General features: G+C 34.2%; 1 protein-coding gene across 1 annotated transcript in view; it reads right to left on the bottom strand.

Annotated features, from left to right (window-relative positions):
- The window catches only part of Ptgfr (prostaglandin F receptor), a 41,385-nt gene that overhangs the window by 7,841 nt on the left and 9,920 nt on the right, over positions 1-23,624 (bottom strand). The window lies entirely within an intron of this gene.

Below are 23,624 nucleotides of genomic sequence, written 5' to 3'. Positions count from 1 at the left end.
GAGTGTCTGCTATGTCCAGATCTTTTGCAAGATGCTAGTGATGTAGAGACTAATACTTAGATAAGTTCTACCTAACAAATTATATATTTTGCTAGTTATATAGTGTTTATTTGTTTTACCTAACACTAAAATATAATCTTGTTAAAAGCATGCCTTTTAGATTGATCAACTCTTCGCTGATTCCTAGCATCTGGCATACAGTAGGGCAGTCAATATCTACTAAATGAATTGAATGAATGAAGTCTCTGAGAAGACACCAACAAGAAACCAGCAGCTACAAAAGCCTTCAAAAACAACAACAAAATAAACAAACAAAAAACCCACTACTCTTATGAGTTCCATATACCAACTTTAACTATGCCTAAATTACATGAATTTCTACATTGCTGATTATAGAAGTGTTTTAGCTTTTTGAGTGCTGTGACTTAAAGACCCAACCAGCATACTTGTAGAGGAGGAATAGTTTTTTTGAGGGCTCACAATTTCAGAGGTCTTAATTCATAGGAGGCTGGCTCCATTCCTTGAATTTGAGGTGAAGCTGAACCTCATGGCAGGACAGTATGCAGAGGGAAGCAGCTCACATCAGGAAGCAGAGAGAGAGGAAGAGACTCCAGCTCCAGATACAAAATATTTACCCATAGCTAAGCCCCAAATTAACCACTTCCTCCAGTCACACACCACCTGCCTCTAGTTACCCACTCAGTTAATCCCATCTAGATTAATTCACTGAGTGAGCTAAGACTCTCATAATCCAATCATCTCTCCTATGGAACTTCTTGCATTGTCTCACACATGAGCTTTTGGGGGACACCTCATATCCAGACCATAACAAGAAGATAATAATATTTTAGTCCTTTCCCACTTATTGAATGTCCATCATATTAAGACAATATTTTGCAAATGGTGAATGATTCAGAAATAAATCAGAGAGAAATATTTCAAGAGGAAAAAAGGACAAAGTTATATAATATTTCTTGTGTCAAAAATCTAGAATAGCTGTGAAATATTGTCCATCCCCGAAGTACACATCAGTAATAAAAAATTCACACATTTTTAAAAATTCTTTTTTTTCTCTGCTTGACTTTTTCACAAAGAATTAAATGATGATCCAAATAATAGTACATTTCCATCTAAAGCCTTTCAGAGTTGCTAAGAAATGGGAAAAAAGGACACATTGTAGTGAAATTACTCCCTTTGCAATGAGATAATCCAAAATCATAGCATTTTATTATATCTTCCCTCCTTCACATCAGCTGAGGAAATTATATGCAGACTGAACAGCAGGAAAAATTTTACCCAAGTGCATCTTCAAGGAAGAGGAAAAAGTGAAGAAAAATTCATATAGGCAATACTTTATATATTTTAACCCATTTCATTCTCATAAAATCCCCAGGGATTGTTACTATTTCTCTGACACAGTCCATAAAAAACAAATTGCAGAGCTGGAAATTTGAACAAGTTTACACTGCTGGAAAATGGCAGAGGTAAAATTCAAACCTAAGTCCATCTGGCTTCAAAGACTCTTATCTTCTTCTACATCATTCCCATTAATGAGACCAGTGATAACATGTTATATTTATGAACAAGAAATGATTAAAAAAAGAATAATAACTAACATTAACTGAGACATATGTTGCATAGTACTTACTATATTTAGATGTATTCCCTCATTTAATCCTGCTACTAACTATGAGAGAAGTAATATCCCTACTTGAAGCTATTTCAGCCAATACATGAAGAGGTTAACTCATGAAGGTCACCCAACTAAAATGTGGTAGAGTCAGGATTTGAATAGTGGAAGTGGGTGGATATAGATTCATGTATTGGCCTCCTTGGCACTAGTGGATCTTATTTTGAACTCTATATTTCTATTTCTTTCTATGTCTAGTTGTATTTCTAGCTGATTCTATCATTGTCTTACCCAGTATTTCCATTAATACACATTCACTAGTATCTTTTTTTTAATCAAGAATCAATTCTAATAAATATTTTGCTCCAGATCTCTTGTTGCCATAACCACAGACATAACTGACAAGTAAATCAGATGAGTTGAGTACCATACAACTGAGGTGTCAGTCAGAAGCATAGATACCCAAACTATGAAAGGGCAGACAAGAGCTAGCTGTCCTAAAATGAAAAGGTAATTTTTAAAAATATGAACTAACAGGTTTAAATTGATAAAATACAACAACATTCTGCATCTTTTTTTTCTTCTTCTTCTTCATATTTACTCCATGATGAATGGCATGATTTTCACTTTCGTAGTCTCCTGCCTTTCATCCTTTAGATTGGTCTTTAGATGTCTATTTGGATCTAAATAGATTGTTTTTTTAATTATTTTTAATCCAAATTTATGCATTATTCTAATTTACCCTTATTTCATCATTTAGTAATGATGAATTTTTTTAAAAATCAATAAGAAAAATTTGAGGTCCTACAAGAAAAAAAACATGAAAATATTTATGTTTGTAGGTATAACCTGACTTGTTAAAAAAGGGATTTGAAGCATTTTATTTTATGATTTTAATAATGTTATAAATTCTGTCTCTTTTCATCTATGATTGTCTTCATTAAACCTACAGTTGTAATAAAACAATATTGTTTATATTCTAAATATTGGCAGTGATAGATGCCTTCCTTTTAATCAAGAAATGTTTGTCTAAAATATGAAAACCAAAATAATTTTTAGCATTTCACCTGTGAATTGAAAAGAAAACAATTAATTGGAAGTCATAGTATCGAAAGTGCTTGGTTTCAGCAAAAGACTACTTTATGTGACTACTTGCAACACTCTCTTTATAGTAAAAGTAGATTAAACCAGTAAGCATTTCAGTAAGCCTTCTGTCCTGAAACACATGTTTTTCCAAAGAGAAATTTCCAACTGGCCCAGTTGGTTTATTATTACAACAGTTTGGAAAGATTTCCCAAAGCATTTTCTAAGCTCTACTACAATAATTCATCATTTAATGGGAACTTTTAATGAAATGGGTGTCCCTTTAAAAATAAAAGATATCCATAAATTTTAGAGAAAATCAGCCTTTTAAAAAAAGCCAACCTAAACCTGCTCAGTGGCACAGCAGATGGAATCCAAGCACTGGGGTGGCAAAGCAGGAGGATCACCTGAGCTCAGGAATTCAAGACTAGCCTGGGTATCACAGCAAGCCTGTACCCCAGGGGGAAAAAAGGAGAAAGGAAGAAAGAAAACAGGTAACCTAAGGCTACAGACCAAATGCAAAGTCTTCCAGAAACTTCATGGCTGAGTCATAGTATCTTTACAGACGAATGAGAGAACAGAATGTGGCTCTAGGAAGGGCTGGGCCAGGATTATATCCAATGCCTATTTAAAGGATGATACAGGTATTGCTCAGGGTGAAAATAATATAAATTTCTGGTCAATTAAAAAAAATAGCCCATGCTAATTATTCAGGCAATTAATTATAAATAATTCCATTTTATCATGGTACTTGAGTCAATCTGTTTGGTCACAAGATAAAACAATCTTGAGTTTTGTTTTCATTTGTAAGTTTTTATTTTTGCATTTGTTTTTTACTTTCCAGATTAATTTTTTCTGGAGCTATAAAGTAACATTTTAAACTTTACCTAAGTAGCAAACTGAAATTCACCTTCCTTAGTTATAAATTAATATATGTCCTACTTGTCTCTAGAATAACAACCTACACACTTAAATCCTTGATCAGATTGTCCCTCTCCCATGTAATTTTCAGCATTCTGAAGACACATCCTATCTCATGGCCTTACTATACTAGCCACCCAACTCCAAATCCATTTCCTATTTGAAACAATTTATTGCAATAACTAAAGACCACATGATTCTCCTCTCATTGCCTTATTATTATTCACTCTTCAGCTGTTTGAGATTCATATCCTATGGTTTCATTATATCATTAACTCCATCAAGAAAAAAGATTTTGTCTTGTGGATACTGGAAACAAAGTGCACATACTCTATATTTGATTTAGAATTGGCACTGTATAAATACCAAAAAGAAAGGAAAAAAAATGCCAAAGGAACAAATGAATGAATGGGAAGACATTTTAGTGTCCATGGAAGCCACAAATCATGACTCTTGTTTGTTTTGTTTTGTTCTTGGCCAATTCACTTTATTTATTTTGTTTTGTTTTGTTTTATTTTTCCAAATCACCTTAATTTACAACTTTTAATGTACTCTATGAAGTTCGTGATTTCTTGAAATTCTCACCTTGCCCTTGTAAAGAGTTGAGTCTACACTTTGAGTCTTCATTATTAGGTGGGATACCTAATTCCTCATCTGTCCACTGGGAAGGATCTGGACATATAAAATGACCTGGTGCAGTCCACTGCCTCCACCTGCCCAGGCACAGCGGCCGTGTCAGAGCCATGCTCCCTGCGTCGTGACAGCTGTTCCAGCCACCCATCCTGCTTGCGTCCCCATCCATGTCTTTGACACTGTTCTGGGCATGTAGTGGGTATCTAGATATTATCTGGCATAAACCTCTGTAACATGCAAAACTGTTCCACCTTGATTCAATGGTTCATCATTATTACAAAAAAATAGTAACCAACATTCACCAAGTTCCTGATGTTATCATGTTGAAATACAAGAAGAGATAAATCTAAGGAATTATAGGATTTTTTTTTCCTAAGGGGTCTTTTTTCCCTTTTTTTTTTAATAACAGGCTATGTTATAGAAATGGTAAGTTGGCACCTTAAAAACTTAGCATAAGCACGTCACTTTTTAATATGATTTTATGGATACAATCACAGTGACATTTTTATATCTCAATAATCATTACTTCACTGAGAACTCAGGAAGGCTGTCACTTACTAATATATTTGCATAATGATTATAATAAAAATTTATAGTAAATCTTTTTATTAGCTGAAGTTATAGTCAAGACAAAGAAGTCATCAATCATTGTCTAAAAAAATCAATTTTACTACTATGTGAAAACTTGCTGTATTAATGCCATGTAAGCTTTTAAATGAAGCTCCCCATTTCTTTTTAAAAATTACAAGTCCAACTTTTAAATAAATAGGAATTTCACAACACACTATACAGTTATTAGATTGGTATTCTCTCTGGATAAAAAATATTGATTGCCAAATTTCTGTCTAACCATCTTTTATGAAGCATTTTGTCTTACCTAAAATTTCATAGTTCCTAACATGGATTAGATCTCTTGCTGCCTTGCCTGAAGTCTGTGGTTTGTGGAAAAGTATTGTTAGTCCAAAGGTATCATACATGTTTTTCACATTCTCCTTTCCCCAAAAAACCTAAGTCTCCAACTTAGATTTTTGATTTCTGACCACTTTCCCAGGAAATTTGAATTAGACCATTTCTTCTCGTTGTTTATTGTCTTCAGATGCTAACTACCTGGGACTCATTCTCTGAAGATATTTCTCTATAATTTATAAAAAGTGTTTTAAGAAATAAGTAACATTTCCAGGGGAAAGGGAAGAGGATGTGCAAATTATGTTAATCTTTCTGTAAGGCAGTTTAACAAAATACATCACACGGTTTAAAGGTTAATTCCCCTTGAGCTATCAATTCCATGTCCATGAGTTTATTTACAGATTAAGTAGTGTGCAAAACTTCAAAGGATGTTTATTTTAGTGTTGTTTACAAAATGAGAAATAGAAGCAACTTCCAACAATCAGAAATTTGTAAAAACAGTGATGCATGCCAATGATCCCAGCAGCTTGGGAGGGTGAGGCAGAAGGATCATGAGTTCAAAGCCAGCCTCTGCAAACACAAGGTGATAAGAAACTCAGTGAGCCCCTGTCTCTAAATAAAATACAAAATAGGGATGGGAATGTGGCTCAGTGGTCTAGTGCTCCTGAGTTCAATCCTGGTACTCCCCTCCAAAAATTATAGTATACCTACCTACATAATAGAATAGTACGTAGCCATTAACATATCAAGATGATTAAGATAAAAATTTTACAATGTAGTTAAGACAATAAAGATTACAAGATAAAGATATTTCAGTAATTATTATAATAGCTAAAATGTACTGCATAATTACTACCTATTTTCTGCAGCTAAGTATCACTAATATTCCCATTTCAATGATAAGGAAAAAGAGACAAAAGGAAGATAATTAACTTACCCAAGGTCAATAAGTTAGCCAGGATAATCTGGCTCCCAATGTCAAATACAGTCCTTCTAATAAATGTCTATGTGTGTGTGTTAACTTTCAATCATTGTGACAATATACCTGAAATAGTCAAGTTATAAGAAAGAAAGGTTTATTTTGGCTCGTGGTTGCAGAGGTTTTAGTCCAGGGTCATTGGCTCCATAGCTCTTGGACCTCTGATGGCACTGAACATCATGGAAGTGCACAGAAGGGGAAACTGTTCACCTAGTGACAGCCAGGAAGCAAAGAGAGGGGGGCTGGGGTCCCCACATCCCCTTCCAGCTTCCTGACCTAGCTTCCTTCCACGAAGTCCACCTGCCAAAGGTTCTAGCACCTCCTAATAGCACCACACCCTGGTGACCAAGCCTGTAACACATGGGCCTTTAGGGTGCATTAAGATTCCAACCATAGCATATACTTTGAGAAAAGTGTAATAGAATATAGAGAAAAAACAAACAGTACTTAACAGAGGTTGGGAATGCACTTGTAGTAGAGAGAATTTCCAAAATATCCCAACCTAATCCTCTGAACCTGTGAATAGGATAAGACTCCCATGATTGTTACGCTACCTGGCACTGTAGAGAGTGACATTATCAAGGTGGGCTAAGTCTAATCATGTGAGCACAATTAAAAGCAGAGAACTTTCTCCAGCTGGTCACACAAGACCAGAGAGATTCCTGGTATGACAAGGATTCAGTGCATACTTTCTGGTTGATCCACAGAGGAGCCACGTGGGAAGGAATGCAGACTGCCCCGGGAGCAGACTGTAGCCCCCAGCTGACCGCAAGTCAGGAAATGGGGACCTCAGACTCACAGCCACAAGATAAGGCACTGGGTTTTGCCAAAGGCCTGAATGAGCTTTCAAAAGGATTTCCCCCCCAAGACCTTAATGTAAGAGCCCAATTCAGCTCTCACCTTAATTGTGAGGCCCTTGTCAATCCAGACAGCTGGCCTACAGAACTGTGAGAGAACAAACTGGGTGCTGCTTCATGCTGCTGAATTTGTGGAAATTTGTTGCAAAGCAGTTGAGAATCAATATAGTACTTATGAGGGGCTTAAAATGAGGGAAGTTAGTGAAATTTATATATCAAAAATCTACAACAGTTGTTGCACTTAATAGATGAATTTTAAAACCTGGGACATGACAAGTATGCCACAACTACTACCACTACTTAACATGGTGCTATAATTTCCTGCCAATGCTATAGGGGAAAAAAATGAGACATAAAAATTAGGGGAAAAAAAGAACTTTTGTTACTTAGAAAAATGATGAGTCATTAAATATTTACAATCAATGAGAGTTTGGCAAGTTGATGAATAATCTGACTATAATAGTCAGCTTTATGTACTACAATAAAATACCCAAGGAAGTGACTTTATTAAAAGGAAAGGTTTATATAGTTCACAGATTTGAAGACTGAAAATCCAAACAGCATAGTGCAGACTTAGCAGCCACCCCTTTTCTCATTACCTCAGACACATGGTAGCTGGCAATAGCAACTGCACATGTGGGAGCAAACAAGTGATTACATCTCTAACCAGAAGCACAGAGAGAGGGTGGGGCCAAAACCAGACTTTTATAATAATCCTCTTGAGGAAGCCAAGGAGTCCTAAGAGAACTACCTTCCAAGGGGTTACCCCCAATGACCTAAGACTCCTATTAACTTCCCATCAAAAGGTCCCATCACCTCCCAACAGCACCATCCTGAAGATCCAGCCTCCAAAGGATTAGAGGGCACTCAACATCCAAACTATGATGTCTAACTTAAAAAATCAAAAACACTTCTCTATGCCAAAAATGCCAACAATATACCACTTTATAGAGATATTTATATTCCTCTATAGGAATATTTGTATATCTATAGTATATATCTATAGATCTATATCTATCTCTCTCTCTCTCTATATATATATATATATCTTTATGTATATATAAGATATTTAATTATCCTCTGTAGCATAAAGAATATACAATTATACATAGATATTTATATAACAATAGAATATAAAAATACCATTCAAAATATAATACACAAGTGGCTGGGGTTGTGGCTCAGCGGTAGAGCACTCACCTTGCACATGCAAGGCCCTGGGTTCAATCCTCAACCCCACATAAAAATAAATAAATAAATAAGCAAAGGTATTGTGTCCAAGTACAACTAAAAAATAAAAATTAAGAAACATATATATCATACACAAATTTTCTAGATGCTTATTTAATCAAGAAATTAACATAATACTTAATATTTTTAAAGAAATTAGATTTTAACATGTATTTTTCAAATTTTACATAGTGGACATATATTAAAATAATATATCATATCCATGGTCATATTTAAATAATATGGAACATTGGTACCAATCAATCAGAATGACACAGGCAGGGCAGGCCATCAGTTTGGTCAAACAGGGATATACAAGAGGCTTGAATCTCATAGTTGTAAGTTGATTATTATGTTTCTCTCCTTGAAATAGCTCAGAAGGACAAACACTAGCCTTCCATTTTCTCTATGGATGGTTTCTCTCAATGAATTATTTCTCTTACAGTCAGGGAAGAGAAGAGCACAGTTACATCAGGAAGGTACGACAACTCACTTAAGAGATTGCAGACAGAAAAGACAGCTGGCATAGAAGGGAGACGATGGTGCCTACAAAGCTGGAGAATGGAAATAAAGAGAGGAAAACTAGACAACATGGACAGAACCTGAATAGTAGGATGGCCATCCTACCCTGCCTGCCTGAGGGCACAGGGTAAAAAGTGTACCTCAGATTGCTTCTACCTGTATAAACTCAGAAAGTGAATGCTGGAAGATCTTGTCATTGCCTGCCTTCGAAGTATGGAAAGACAAGGCTAAAAATCCCTCATAGAACTTGATTCTCACACCCCAAGAGTTAAGGAAAAGATAACAATGACAGCACATCAGAGTGGTACATAAATAAACACGAGCAAAGCTTAACACAACACATCTTTTTATTTTATGAACACATTCAAGATAGGCAATGTAGATACATCCAATGTAGATACATCTGTACATCCTTTATGATCTATTAATTCCAAATTGAAGGCAATCATCACCAAATTTCACTAACCATTCACTAATATCAGTAGGAAAGGTCTAAGTAATCCCTGCAATAGGTCTGAAATGACCACCAAAAACTGTCTTACTGTCCTCAGGAGATTGTCAGCAAATGCCTAAAAATTTCTTGCTTGCATGATTGCAAAACTACAGCTCCAATTCCAATACTTTCCAGTATATTAATTCTGTTATTTTTTCCATAAAACTATCAAGTTTTATGGTATTATTTGCAATACCAGAAAGCCAAGCCCTTCCTCTGTAGCTACATGGAAGAATCGCATTCTTGAGAGGTCTTGAATAATACCACAAAAATGATCTCACCTAAAAGAGTAGGATTTCCCAGAAATAACAAGAGAAGTGAGGTTTTACATTCAGGTAAATTATTTAATAAGAAAGGGTTGAACTAACTTTTAAATTTCTCTGGTTGGGTTAATCAGTGACAGCTATGAGATTCAAAACCCCTCTAACTGAAAAAATTCAGAATCGCAAAAGGTAATGATGGTGTCTGTTTGGCTTCTTAGAGAAGAACTGACCTTATTAAACACAGTCATATTAAGAAGCACATCATGAAAAGAAAGGAGGTGGCATAAACCTGTTCTGGTATTTACTACAAGTTTTTGGAAAAGAAATAAGTGTGAGAAAAAGATGAGGTAATTGAACACAAGGAAGAAAAGAAAAAAAGCTTATAAGTCAATAATTGAATCAAAAGACAAGAATTGCATTTCTGAAGAGAATCCAGTGTCATAATTGGTAGGTAAGAACTCACTCCACTAAACTCAAAGACCACCAGAGACCACAATGAACCCAGATTCACAGCTTTGGTCAAGAACTTGGCATAGACCACATAAGATGAAGTTTCACAGCAAAGATGCCCCTTTGGAAGATCATGGGCACTTATTCAGATTCTTTTGTAACAGAGCTAGTTCTGTCCATACCTCCCCAGATAAACTAAAAATTCCATTGAGGCTAGGATCCATTTTAGTTATATTAATATATAAGCACCATATATGCAAATTCCCATCACAGCTATTCAATGCATATTTTTTAAGTTAAAACTGAGTTTTATTAGAGGGACGAATGGAATCATGGTAAGAACAATAATAATCATCTGCAGCACCTTCTATTGGATCCTTCCACATCTTTTGTGAAAACTCATGTTACCTGATTATATGTTATATGTTAATGTCATCATCAGTTATTACATATATTTTACAGAAGTTAAGAGTAAAGTTCACATAGATCTTTAATAATTTGCCCAAAGACATGTGGCTTGTATGTTCAGGCTCAGGTGGTGAGAAATTTTTGCATAATACAATAGAAACTCCCCTAATTAGAAGCAGTGGTTAAAGTATAGACTAAAGACATTGGCCTTCTACTCTCATAGAGATGGTTTTAGTATAGTCATCTTGTGGAGTCACCACTGATGAAGATGTTCAGCAACATGAACAACATAAATCAGACATCTTTGTATACACTAGGTGCTGCATAAATATTTGGTAGGTAAATGCAAAACCAAAGATTTCCAAGTCAAGGAAGGAATACTGATTCTTTCTTCCTAGTAACAGAAGCTAGAGAATAGTTAAGTACCTTGCTCAGAAAGCACAACTTCCTCTCAAATAAGAATTTTCTGAGGTTAATTGTAGTGGAACCATCTTTCTTTATCTCGGTGGAAAGATACACTTCTCCCTGGGACTTAAATTGCAAAATATTTGAAGGAAGGCCTTGTAGAAAAATTCTGCAAAATAAATAATGTGTCTTATTCGTGGTTTACACAGTTTAAGTGGCAGAACTATGGCATTAAAATCTAAAGTGAAAACCTAGAGGGCTTTGTTTGTTTGTTGTTGTTATTGTTTCTGGTGTGAGGGATCCAACCAGGGCCTCACACATGCTAGACAAGGGCTCTACCACTGAGCTGTATATGACCCCCTGACCCCAACACACACAATGTTTTTCATTCCACAGTCCAGCTTTGATCAAATCCCACACAAGGGTTATCTAACCTCCCAGTTCATGGTCCATCTAAAGCTGATTTCTCTAAGGTCAAAAAACAGAGTACTGTCCAAAACTAAAACATAGAGTTACCTAATATTTTGTGTACTGAGGCTGTAAAAAACCAAAATCAAAATAACAATAATAAAGAGTAATAGAGCCAAATCGCTTCTTCTCAAACAAAATAAAAATACAAATCAATAACTACATACTCTTAAGTGAATGTTCATAAATATGACCTTTTCTAACCAAAAGAGAAGCTAAGCTGAGATTATGAACTAAGTAAAATAATATGCTTCTTTTCATATTTTGCCACAAAGTCTAATTGTATTTTAAGCCTTAAGGGAAATTATTTTGAAAATGTTCCCTTTTTATTCACAAGCTAATCTTTATTTAATAGTGATGTGTTACTTGCCTTACTTCCCAATAGAAGTGCTAGAAAAGTAATTTCTTTATTACTCATGCATTAAATGAAATTTCCAGCAAAACCTTTCTGCCCTATCTGCTTTGTTATAATTCAGTCTCTACTCAATAAAGTGATATTTTAAAATCATGAGTCAGATCATATCCGTCCTCATTAAGAAACTCTCCAAAGGCTTCCAACAAAATTTTAATCCAAATTCACCATCGCTTGCAAGGTCCTACACAGTGTGACCCCTACCTTCCTCTGTATCTTCAAATCCTCCCACCTTTACCTGTGCTCTCCCTGCTCCAGTTAATGAGCTTTGCTTTGTCCCTTGTTACAAAAAGTTCACTCCTCGCCTTGGGTTTTTGTGCTGGCTCTTCCCTCTGCCCAACCACCCTGCCCCAATATTGTCCCATGGCTGGTTTTTTTTTTTTTTTTTTTTTTTTTTTTTGACAATACAGAGGTAAGCTCATCATGAGACTGTCCCTGAACATCCAGTCTAAAAGAGCCCCATCCCCACCCTCAGTAACAGCACTTACAGCTCTTCAAATCCTGTTATTATGTTCAGTTACTTATTATCTATCCTCTCCAAACTGTCCCTAGTCCTCTACAACTCCCATCTGCAGAAGAATGTAACCCCTATAAGAGACGGGATATTGCCTTCTTGTGAAGCACCACAATCTCAGCACCTAGAACACTGTCTGACACATGGAACACATTAAGAAATTTTTTATTGAACAAATAAATGGCTATTTCTAAACATGTTACATTTATGTGTGTGTTTTAGTTATTTTCTAAATTCAATTCTCACTATGGTCTTATCTTTGGCTCTCTTTTATAAAAATCAAGGACTCTGATATCTTCCAGCCACAAATATGCCTGGGTACAATTGCAAACTGTAGTGCTCTGCTAGCAAGAACATCAGATTTTGCAAGACACTCGGGATAATAAAAAAGTTGCTTAGTAAGAAAAGTCTGCTTTGCTGTAATCTAAATTTTGAAACTGACCACTTTTGGCACCCTCTGGTTTTAATCAACGCCTGACTGATCCCCTCAAAACACTTAGCAATGGGGCTGGGGATGTGGCTCAAGTGGTAGCCCACTCGCCTAGCATTCGTGAGGCACTGGGTTATTTCTCAGCACCACGTAAAAATAAAAATAAAATAAAAAAGTAAAAAATAAAGATTCAAAAAAACCCACTTAGCAATGATTTCTCTCCTCTAGAGGGGGTTTCAACCTGTCAGTGACAGAAAAGAAAAGTAAAAACTCTTCTTCTCAAAGGATTTTTTTCAAAAAGTGGAGAAAAGGGTACACTCATACATTCTCGGCAGGACTGCAAATTGGTGCAACCATTCTGGAAAGGAGTATTGAGATTCCTCAAAAAAAAAAAAATAGAAATGGAACCACCATTTCACCCAGTAATCCCACTCCTCAGTATATATCCAAAGGATTTAAAATCAGCATGCTACAATGATACAGCCACATCAATGTTTATAGCAGCACAATTCAAAGTAGCTATGCTATGGAGCCAACCCAGTTCTCCTTCAGTAGATTAATGGATAAAGAAATTGTCATATGTATACACAATGGAATATTACTCAGCCATAAAGGAGAATAACTTTATGATATTTTCCAGTAAATGCATTGATCTGGAGACTATCATGGTAAGGGAAATAAGTCAATCCCAAAAAAAACAAAGGTCAATGTTTTTGCTGATCTGGAGAAGCTAAATCACATTAAAGCGAGGGAGGGTAAAGAAGAGAAGTTCAGTAGATTAGACAAAGGGAAATGAAGGGAAGCAGGAGAGATAGGAATAGGAAAGACAGTGGAATGAATTTTACATAAATTTCCTTGGTGTGTGTGTGTGTGTGTGTATTTTATATATATATATATATATATATATATATATATATATATATATATATATAAAATATATTTTGTATTTTATATATATAAATATATATAAAATACCTAAGTGAATCCCACCATCATCTATTAGATCCATAAGACTGGGGTCCTATTTAGAATAAGATGTAATCTATGCTTGTATAATTTTATCAAAATGGATTCTACTGTCATGTATAACTACAAAGAACAAATAAAAACTAATAAAATAAAAAAATTTAAAAAAATTTAAAAATCTCTGCACAAAATTCAGATTAATTTTAATACTTAATGTGAGGTAACTTAGTTGCCTAATAATTTTTTTATATGGAAGTTTTTAAATTTACCCACATAAATTAGAACAAGTTAAGGTTAGAGACAGGAGAAGACAGGGAGACAAAAGGAATTGCCAAAGCTCTAGAAGGGAGAAGAGAAGGAAAAATTATTTTTAAAAAAATCATTGAAGGCAGACTTTTCAGCAAATGTTTTCAAAGATTACCCTCAACAGGCCTCTATCAGCATCACAAGAGAGTACAAAAATAATCCTATTTATTATCTTCACAAATCACAGTCAACTTGATATTTTTGCATTTTCTGCATGTCTGAAGAAACTTGGCTTACATATGAGGACATTTTAACTTTATCTAAAAGCTCAGATGTAATATATGGCTAATAATGCTGTGTAGCTGATTAGATACTAAATGCAAACAAGTGTTACATGACTATGTCCTTTGGGTGAACCCTCTGAACACACATAGTCAGAAATGGTTTCCATGTCTGAGGGCATACACAAGGAAAAACGTCATGCAGATGCACTGGATTAGAATCTGTACAGCACACTGAGTCCTCCTGTTTGCCACTCAGTGGTAGACATATAGGTGGGTTTCTTAAATTAACTATTATTTCTAATTAATTAAGTTAATTAATCTAATTATTAAATAATTAATTTAATTAATTATTATTTCTAAGACAACAACACAAAACTAAGGAAGAACCTTAAATTTAAAATGATCATCATGATTACAGTTTTATGTTTATATTTTAAAAATTTTATACCTTTTTTAATCAGACAATAAAATTTTAAGAATAAAATCCTTTTGTGACATTCATGAGCATTGAATAATCGCAGCCATAAGACTGCTGTTTTGTTCACTAATTTCATTTGTGACTAAAGGATTCTAAAGGATAAGCTGCATTTTCCTTGAGCTTTTCCAAGCATCGTACCAGGCACCACAAGAAACAGAGTAGAAACACATGACACTGGCTCTGTCACTGAGGAGCTCCCTATTCACTCACAAGATGAGACAGTCACAAAACAAACAGCACAAACTCTATGAATAGAATTAGATGCTATATTCCATTCACAGAAAGACAGAAACATGCAAGATAAAATAATTAGAGCAGGTTTCATGGACAGTATTACAAATTTAAATAAAGACAAATCAATAATTTCAGAATTGTAATTCCTCTAATTGAAAAATATAGATTTACCAGTATGATGTGCTACAGGAAATATTCATCCTGAAGAGGTAATTTTTAGCCATCAGCCGCATAAATGTTTGAACACACTTCGTGTTAAGCCATGCAATTATGGCATTTTATTTATGAAAGACTGGATTTTCTTTAAGTAATTTTGAATGAAAAAATGTTTAGTAACCTAACTTTTGCATATGAGTGCTCTGATTTTAACTATAAAGGCACTAGTTAGTAATATGCAATCAATCACCTGTACTTCAAGTCGTGACCCCATGTTAATCTGCTCTTCATATAGATTCATCTCCAGGCCTAAAGTCCACAAAGAAGGCTCCTGATTATTTCCCACAGACCCCAGTGCCCTTCAGTGGACAGGAAAAGTGAAGGTACTTCCAAAGGAGAAAAATTCACCCTTTTGGCTGAAACATAGGGAGAGTTCTTTGACCTTCAGGTGGGGGTTAGAGGATAACAAAGAAATTCCTCAGGACTGCTTGGGTTACCTTGTGGGAATCTGAAAGCACAAAAAGAACACCATTCAGAAATCACTGTGAAGCATGATTTCTAATGGACTGCCGCTTGTCTCTTTATACTTTTGAGCAGATAAATAATCTCTCGGTTGAAGCTGATTGATTTTAATTTGAGTTTTGGCAAGCAAGTAAAACAAATGAAGAAGTCAAGAGAAAGGTGGTACATTTAACTAACACTAAAGCATATTTATATATTAATGTCAATTCATATCCAAGGGAGGCATTTGACACAAGGGTATTGATATAGGTAAAACAGGTTATTCAGTATCTTTACAGCCACACATTCAATGGCTTCTTAAATTGACCATATGGAAATCCACATCAGTCTAAAACTACCTAAATAATCAGACTGGCCTTTGTATTATGATCATGTGACTTATGCAGACAAATCTGAAGTTGGCAATTGGGAGAAGGTCAACAGCACACAGTAGAAATTACTCTTAGACAGACTGCTGTCACTTCCACCATCCAGGGATATTTTGAGCAAACTGGCCTCTACATCCTTCATCCATACATCAGCCTCATGTGAGTTTAGAGAGAAGCAAGAAAAGGCAGAGATTTTCTCTAAATGCCATGCAGTTAGAACTATTCAGTATTTTTTTTTTCTTGACTGGCAGCAGCAATCCTTTATATTTTCATGAAATAAGAAAGAGTCTGCCTTAGCTGTCTTTGGACTTTCAGTGGAGGAAAGAAGCACCGCACATTCTTTAATAGCTTCAAAACCTGGAAGACTGCAGACAGTTTAAAATTATTTGGTATGTCATCTACTGTTCTGATTCAGATATAGCATAAGGGAAAAATATGGAAATTGTCAGTCATGACATATATCATTATAGAATTATATAAAGATTGAAATGTTCTCAAATCTAATTCTGTTCACTGCAAATGAATCCAAGCATGAGATGTCATTTGTTGTCTTATGCTACAAATTGGAAATAAGCTTGACAATAGGAAATGAGGAGTAAGAAGACATTCACACAGTTCATTCTTTCTATGTGTAATTCTAATCCAGCTTTTCCAAAAAGGTCCGTTTCTAATTTAAGCAGACCCAGAAGATATGCTAGATTGGAGGGAAATTCTCAGACATTTCTTCCTAGTGCTCGGATCTTGAGCAACTCCAAACCAAAACTAGGGTAGGATTGAAAGAGGGACAAACCAGTAATAGGGGTTGAGGACCACTGAAATCAACATCCAATTCCTGGGACTAGACAGAATCAACTTGCTTTCTAAAGTGAGAATTCATCCATGCTCTTTCAGCTACTGACCCTCTTTATTCAACTTCACACTTTGTAAATTAGTAAACTTAAGCAACTGTCAGGATGTAGACAACAGAACGCACATAGAAAAATTACACTACACATCAAGTTTTTTTTCTTTCTTTCTTTTTTGTCAGAATTCTGGAGGAAACCAAGAGGTACTGAGAGTAAAGAAAAGGAAAGAAAATCTCTATTGGTTCTGTTCTGATCTGATGATTGTTTAATTCATTTAGGAAGAATGGAATTAATCTCTACTGAAAATACCAAAACATCTTACCGGTACAAATGTGAAAGTCAACTCAATAAAAAGAATTGATGATATCATTCATTTCAGTATCTTACAGACTGAAATGGAAATGATTAAATTCTAAATTAATATTAAAGTCAATTTTTATAGTTTGGATTGAATATTATCAGAGATATGTTTTAAAGTAACAATGACCTTTTGGTTTAAGAAGATGATTGAACTTCACATTGTGCTATGTTCCTGCCCAAATTCCCATTGCAATGACCAAATAAGAAGCACCATATATGTTGCCAATTTTGTCAAAGAAAGGAAAGAGTTATGAAGGAATCAAAAACAGAGAATAGGGGAATATGTGAACCCATGAAGTTCTCTGAAATGTAGAGTAGAAGCTGGCATACTCTCTGGGGGACAGTGACTCATTTCCATGCTGTACTTGGCTCAATAAAAGGAGACATAGCTACTCCCCACCAGATCGAGGGCCATGATGAATCAGAGGGAGGACAATGCACCAGGTAACTCTGGACTGCAGTAACACTTACAGCAAAACCACGAACTTTCCATCCACACACAAGAGGAAAACAACTCTCACTCAATTGCAAAATGCAAAAATTGCAATAAAAACAATACCAGATTTCTCTAGATAAATGTTGTAGAACTTTTGTAGAAAAGAATAAAAAAGACAGATGTGATGCATGGAAAGATAAGTCTTATGAATAACAAATCAAGGAACTCTGATATTCTTATAATAAGCATTTCATAAGGAAATAATAAAGTAGGCAGAAGCACAAACAGAAAAAAAATGAAGAAAGAAAATTGCTCTGAGGTTAAAAATCAAAATTGAGTCAGTTTAAAAGAGTACCCTGAGTATAAGCAAAAAGTTTCAAGAATATTCCCACAGTAAAATAAATTTCAAGAATAATCCTACCAGCAACCTTTAAGAAAGGAAAAGAATTAGAATGATTTCAAGCTTCATTATAGAGCTACATGAGCAAAATAAAGAAGAATAATGTTGACAGCCTTTAATAAAAAACTATTTGATGTAAAAATTCAATAATCAGCAAAACTATTAACCAAGGGAAATACATTTTCAAACATAATTTTTAAAGCCAGTCTTATTCTTCACATTAAAAGTCTCTCTTTATACCAAGCAGATCTAGAAATCAACCAAAATCATAAACATTAGAATGGAAGAAATAAAATCAAAAGGAAATTACAGAAATAACAAAGCCAGTAGAACAAAATGTCAATCAATTTCCACAGAATTGTTCAATGTTTATATCGTGGTTAAGAAACCATTCAATGTTTAACAAATTTTATTAAAATCTCATTATGTGACAGAAACTACTCTGCATATGCAAAAATTAGTAAGAAGAACACAGCTACATCATCATGGAACTTCTGAAAATGCTGGAAATATGTGTAGAAAATAGAAAAAAAATAACAATATGAATCTAAATACAAGTAAGATGTTCCTTTATAGTATTGCCAAAAAGTTCCTCTGGAACCAACCTCCACTCAAATAACAACTGTAAGTTCTGGGAATGAAAAGAAAAACACTATCACTACATGAAGACATTGGAGAGCAACAAAAAAACAGTCAAGTTCTGGAAGAGATATGATATATAGGAAAAAGATAAGTTTCCCATTCTACAGCTTCTAGCACACCCCTGTCTGTGCCATGCAAAGTAACTAAAAGCCAGATACAAAACCCACAGTATTTGTAGCCTGAAGAACCAGATGACAGAATTCTGGAAACAAGAGAAGAACAAAGAGAAAACTCCAATGTTATACATAAAATCTCACCAAATCTTGGGCTGACCCTCGAACCACACATATAAGGGGCAGACTCCACGCAACATATGTAAAAATGAAAGAATTTAACTGAAACTTCAGCTGCTTTCCAAAATAAAGTTTACAATTTGAGATTGGTCAAATTAATTTCATGTCAAACAGAAAATACTCTTTAGAGAAATATAACAGAATACAGTCATTCTTACAATGTGTGAGATATAATTCAATAATATTCAACGAAGAAATAGGAAAACAAGAGTTACTCTCAAAAGAAAATAGAATAAACAGTGATTGACTACAAAATAATAAAGAATTACCAAGAAATGTAAAAGAAGCTATTATACTTTACTATAATACAATCATATTTTTTCAGAGCGTATAAATTAAGTGGTAAATTTTTGTTTTGAGAATTTACCTATAATTAAAAGATTTTTTTATAAATAAAATTTAAAACTTAAATGAAAAAATAGCCACACTAAAAATAAACCTAAAACTCTTATCAAGAAAAACATGCTGAAGTGATGGCAAATCATCATATGTCAGCTATGTTTACATTTCTTAAATTTTTCTAGTACATAAAAAAGTATAATTTTCTGAGGAATCTCCATACTGCTTAGAAAACTTTAAATGGAACCACCATTTGACCCAGCTATCCCACTCCTCAGTCTATACCCAAAGGACTTAAAATCAGCATACTATGGTAACGCAGACACATCAATGTTCATTGTAGCTCAATTCACAATAGCTAAACTGTGGAAGCAACCTAGATGCCCTTCAATAAATGAATGGATAAGGAAACGTGGTAAACATACACAATGGCATATTACTCAGCATTAAAGAAAATAAAATCATGGCATTTACAGGTAAATGGATGGAGTTGGAGTATATCACGCTAAGCGAAGTAAGCCAATCCCCCCAAAAAACAAATCCTGAATGTTCTCTCTGATAAGTGGATGCTGATCAATAATGGGGAGAGGGGAAGCATGGGAAATATGGAGGAACTTTGATTGGGCAAAGGAAAGAGAGGGAAGGGAGGGTTCATGTGGGCAGGAAGGATGGTGGAATGAGATGGACATCATTACTGTAGGTACATGTATGACTGCACATATGGTGCAACGCTACATCATGTACAACCAGAGAAATGAAAAGTTGTGCTGCAATTGTGTACAATGAATCAAAATTCATTATGCTGTCATATATACCTAATTAAAATAAATTAATTGTTTTAAAAAAGAATAGTTTTTACTTTAACTTTTAAAATGGGTATAAATGTAGTGTTGAAAGTAGAAGATTAAATTTAAAAAAGAAAATTAGAAATGAATAAAACTTTTAAACACAAAAATGACTCTCAAAAAACCACAAATGTGTGTGTGTGTGTGTGTGTGTGTGTATATATATATATATATATAGAGAGAGAGAGAGAGAGAGAGAGAGCGCTGGGATTGTGGCTCAGTGGTAGAGCACTCACCTGGCACATGTGAGGTACTGGGTTCAATCCTCAGCACCACATAAAAAATTTTTTTAAATGATAAAAATGGTATTGTGTCCATCTACATATATATATATATATTTGTACATATATATATATTTGTACATATATATATATATATATATATGGCTAACAACTGCATGAAAAGATACTCAACATCATTAGTCAGTAAGGAAATGTAAATCAAAGCTACAAGTATTTACTATTTGACATCCACTAGAACAGTTATTAAAAAAATAAATGTAAATAACAAGTGTTGGCAAAAATCTGGAGTAATCAGGACTCTCATACATTCCTGCCAGAAATGTAATATGGTGTTGCCCCTGTGGAAAACAGTTTAGCAGTTCCTTTAAAAAGTAAATAAACATAGAATTATTACATGACCCAGAAATTCTACTCCTAGCTACATACCCAAAAGAACTGAAAAGTGGTGCTCAAACAAAACTTTGTACTCAATAGTCAAAGGGTGGAAACAACCTAAATGTCCATGAACTAACAAATGGTTTTTTAAAATGTGATAAATTAATATCATTTAATCACAAAAAGGAATGACGTACTGATACATGCTACAACATAAATTTTGAAAATATTAAGCTAAGTGAAGAAGCCAGACATGAAAGATTCCAACTATATGAAATATCCAGAATTGGCAAATCGAGATAGAGATGAGGTTAGTAGTTTCAAGGAACTTCAAGGAGTGAGGAATGAGAACTGATTGTTCCATAGAAACAGGGTTCCTTTTTGGTAAGAGAAACGTTCTGTACCAGATAGTAGTGATGGTTGCATAGCATCGTGAATGTCCTAAATGTTACTGAATTGCACTAAATATGTTAAAATGGCAAAATTTATGCTATGTGAATTTTGTCACAATAAAAAATGTAATAAGATTAGTGTTTTCTTACTTTTATAATATATAAAAACAATAAGATTTAATATACAATAAAATCAAAATCTTTAAAACTTTAGAATATAACTGATGCAAAGCAGTAATATGAAGAAATTTACCAATTTTTATTCAACTCATGACTTTGATGGTAAGATAGATCATGATTGACAAAAGGAATAATAAATTTAGCACAAGTCTTAATAAAATGTGAAGAGGATAAGAATTGTATAGAAAGATATATAAATATAAAGATATAAAGACATAAAAATTGGATGGGACAAAGAGTCCATAAAGATCTAAGCAGGTATAAGAATTCCATATGTAATAAGCATTGGAGTTTAAAACAATTGCAGGAAGATCCTTTAATAAATAATTTGAGTGCAACTGGCTAACTATTCAAAATGATAAATAGATTAGATATTTGCAAATTAAACCATGACCAATAAACCATAAATAAAAATGAAGGCAAAGAACCAGAGGAACAAAAGAAATGAATACTGATACATAATCTTATTCTGGAAAAAAAAGAAAACACATTTCTTAAACCTTAGACAAAAGGCAGCACCCACAAAAGAAATTATTGGATAATTTCCTACTTATAAACAAAAGCACTAAAGTGAAAGGCAATTGCTTTTACAAGTGATTTTATAATTATTTTAATACATCAGAATGATCTGTTCTTTGCTGTCTAGAGTTCTTGTAAATCACGTAGGAAAATATAAATTCCCACACATTCACAAAAGAAAGGAGATAATGCTCAATTAACATAAAAGAAAAATGTTTAATCACACTTTCATCAAAGAATTAAAATAATACATTTTCCTTTATTAGAATGGTAATAGTGGTCCAGATAGTGGGGTTTGGAAGATTTGTTTTTATTTAATTGGCAGCTTGCTATGTATTTTACAATTCAACTTTTTACAAGTATTGTTGCTTAAGACAATAAATATTATGAACAGTTAACTCACAGTGATTGTTATTCTAGTATCTAGAAGAGTACCTGATGCACAGTAGGTGCCCAGTGTTTATCAGTTCAGCTAATAATTACTTGTGAATGACCAATTTAGAAGTGACAGCTTCCTTCTATAACACGCATTATTCATTCACTAGTAATTTTAAAACTGGCAAAATTATTAACTGGCAGCATTATCATTTAATAGTAAGAGAAACAATAGTATAATAACTGAACAATATGGTACTTAGTATAAGTCAGACACTATTTTAATATACTAATCTATTTAATCCTCACACCAAACGTATACAGTAGATGCTATTATTGTACCTATTTTACATATGAGGAAATATAAGTACATTGTAGTTCCATTCATATGGCCATGAAGTGAAAGAAACAGGAATGGAGACTGGACTCCAAGCCACTACACTCTGTTGTCTCTCAAGAGCTAATTCTTCAGCTTTTACTTCACATAAGTTATGAGCTCTTTGAAAACAGAACTTTATCTTTCACTATGTGGTACCACTCACAACTCCATGTATAGTGCTTTAATACTAATAGTCTCAACAATTTTTGCTAATTCTGGTTTGATTCTAATCACTTGAAAATTAAGACCTTATAAGTTATAGAATTACAATTATAAATCACTTAAATGTTTTAATAGAACAAGATTCAAAAGATTAGCAGCCCACATCTTTACTTCTGATGAGATAATGAAATCAGGAGTAATGATCTGAAACTTCAAGTGGAAGTGTCCAAGAAAGTTGTCTGAAACTATGAGCTTCTTCCCTTTCTTCCTAACTACAACCAGCCCTTCTTAATGGAGGAGAAAATAGAAAACAAATGAACTAAAAGCAAATGATTATTTTTAATCAAGATGGTAGGCAGCAATAATAGAATTGGATTGAGTGTTTTTAGATTTTGTTGTGCATTTACTACGTGCCAATCATTTTGTAAAGAGATTTTAGGGAGATCAAACCACTTAATACGATAGTACCCTGAATAAGTACTACCATTAGACTCAGTTCACAGATGTCCAAAATTAGCTTAAAGTAATCCCAGGGTCACAGCTAAGATGCAATAAAGCTAAGATTCAAGTTCTCAGCCTGTACTCAGCTAACATTATTCTCAAGGTAAGGCTTGATTTGAGACAGTGCACAAAAAGCTAAAATAATTGCTTTTATATAAACCAATTGTCTCTGTCTCCTTCACCATCCCACCACAACCACACTCTGGTTCAGCATTCCACAGTCTGAATTTTATTTGGGGATTCAAGAGCTGAGGAGTGAGGAAAACCACATCCCTGTCTGCATAAACCACAACTGTATCCATTCCTCTGTGGCATTAACACCCTTACACCCAGGACCGGGAGACAGAATGACAAGTTTACACAAACTTTGAAAGGTATATTTACAAAGACCAAAGATAAATTTCTCCTATTGGATGAAGTTCTCCCTCAATACACATAAATATCATTGATATATCAGGTCAAATTGATTGGTGTGGCTATA

The sequence above is a fragment of the Marmota monax genome, unplaced genomic scaffold (genome assembly GCF_021218885.2).
Source record: "Marmota monax isolate L192 unplaced genomic scaffold, Marmota_monax_Labrador192_F-V1.1 WCK01_AAM20220418_F8-fsc00046, whole genome shotgun sequence".
Lineage (NCBI taxonomy): Eukaryota > Metazoa > Chordata > Mammalia > Rodentia > Sciuridae > Marmota > Marmota monax.
Note: the sequence above shows the minus strand (reverse complement) of the source record. Positions and strands in the feature narration are given on the sequence as shown.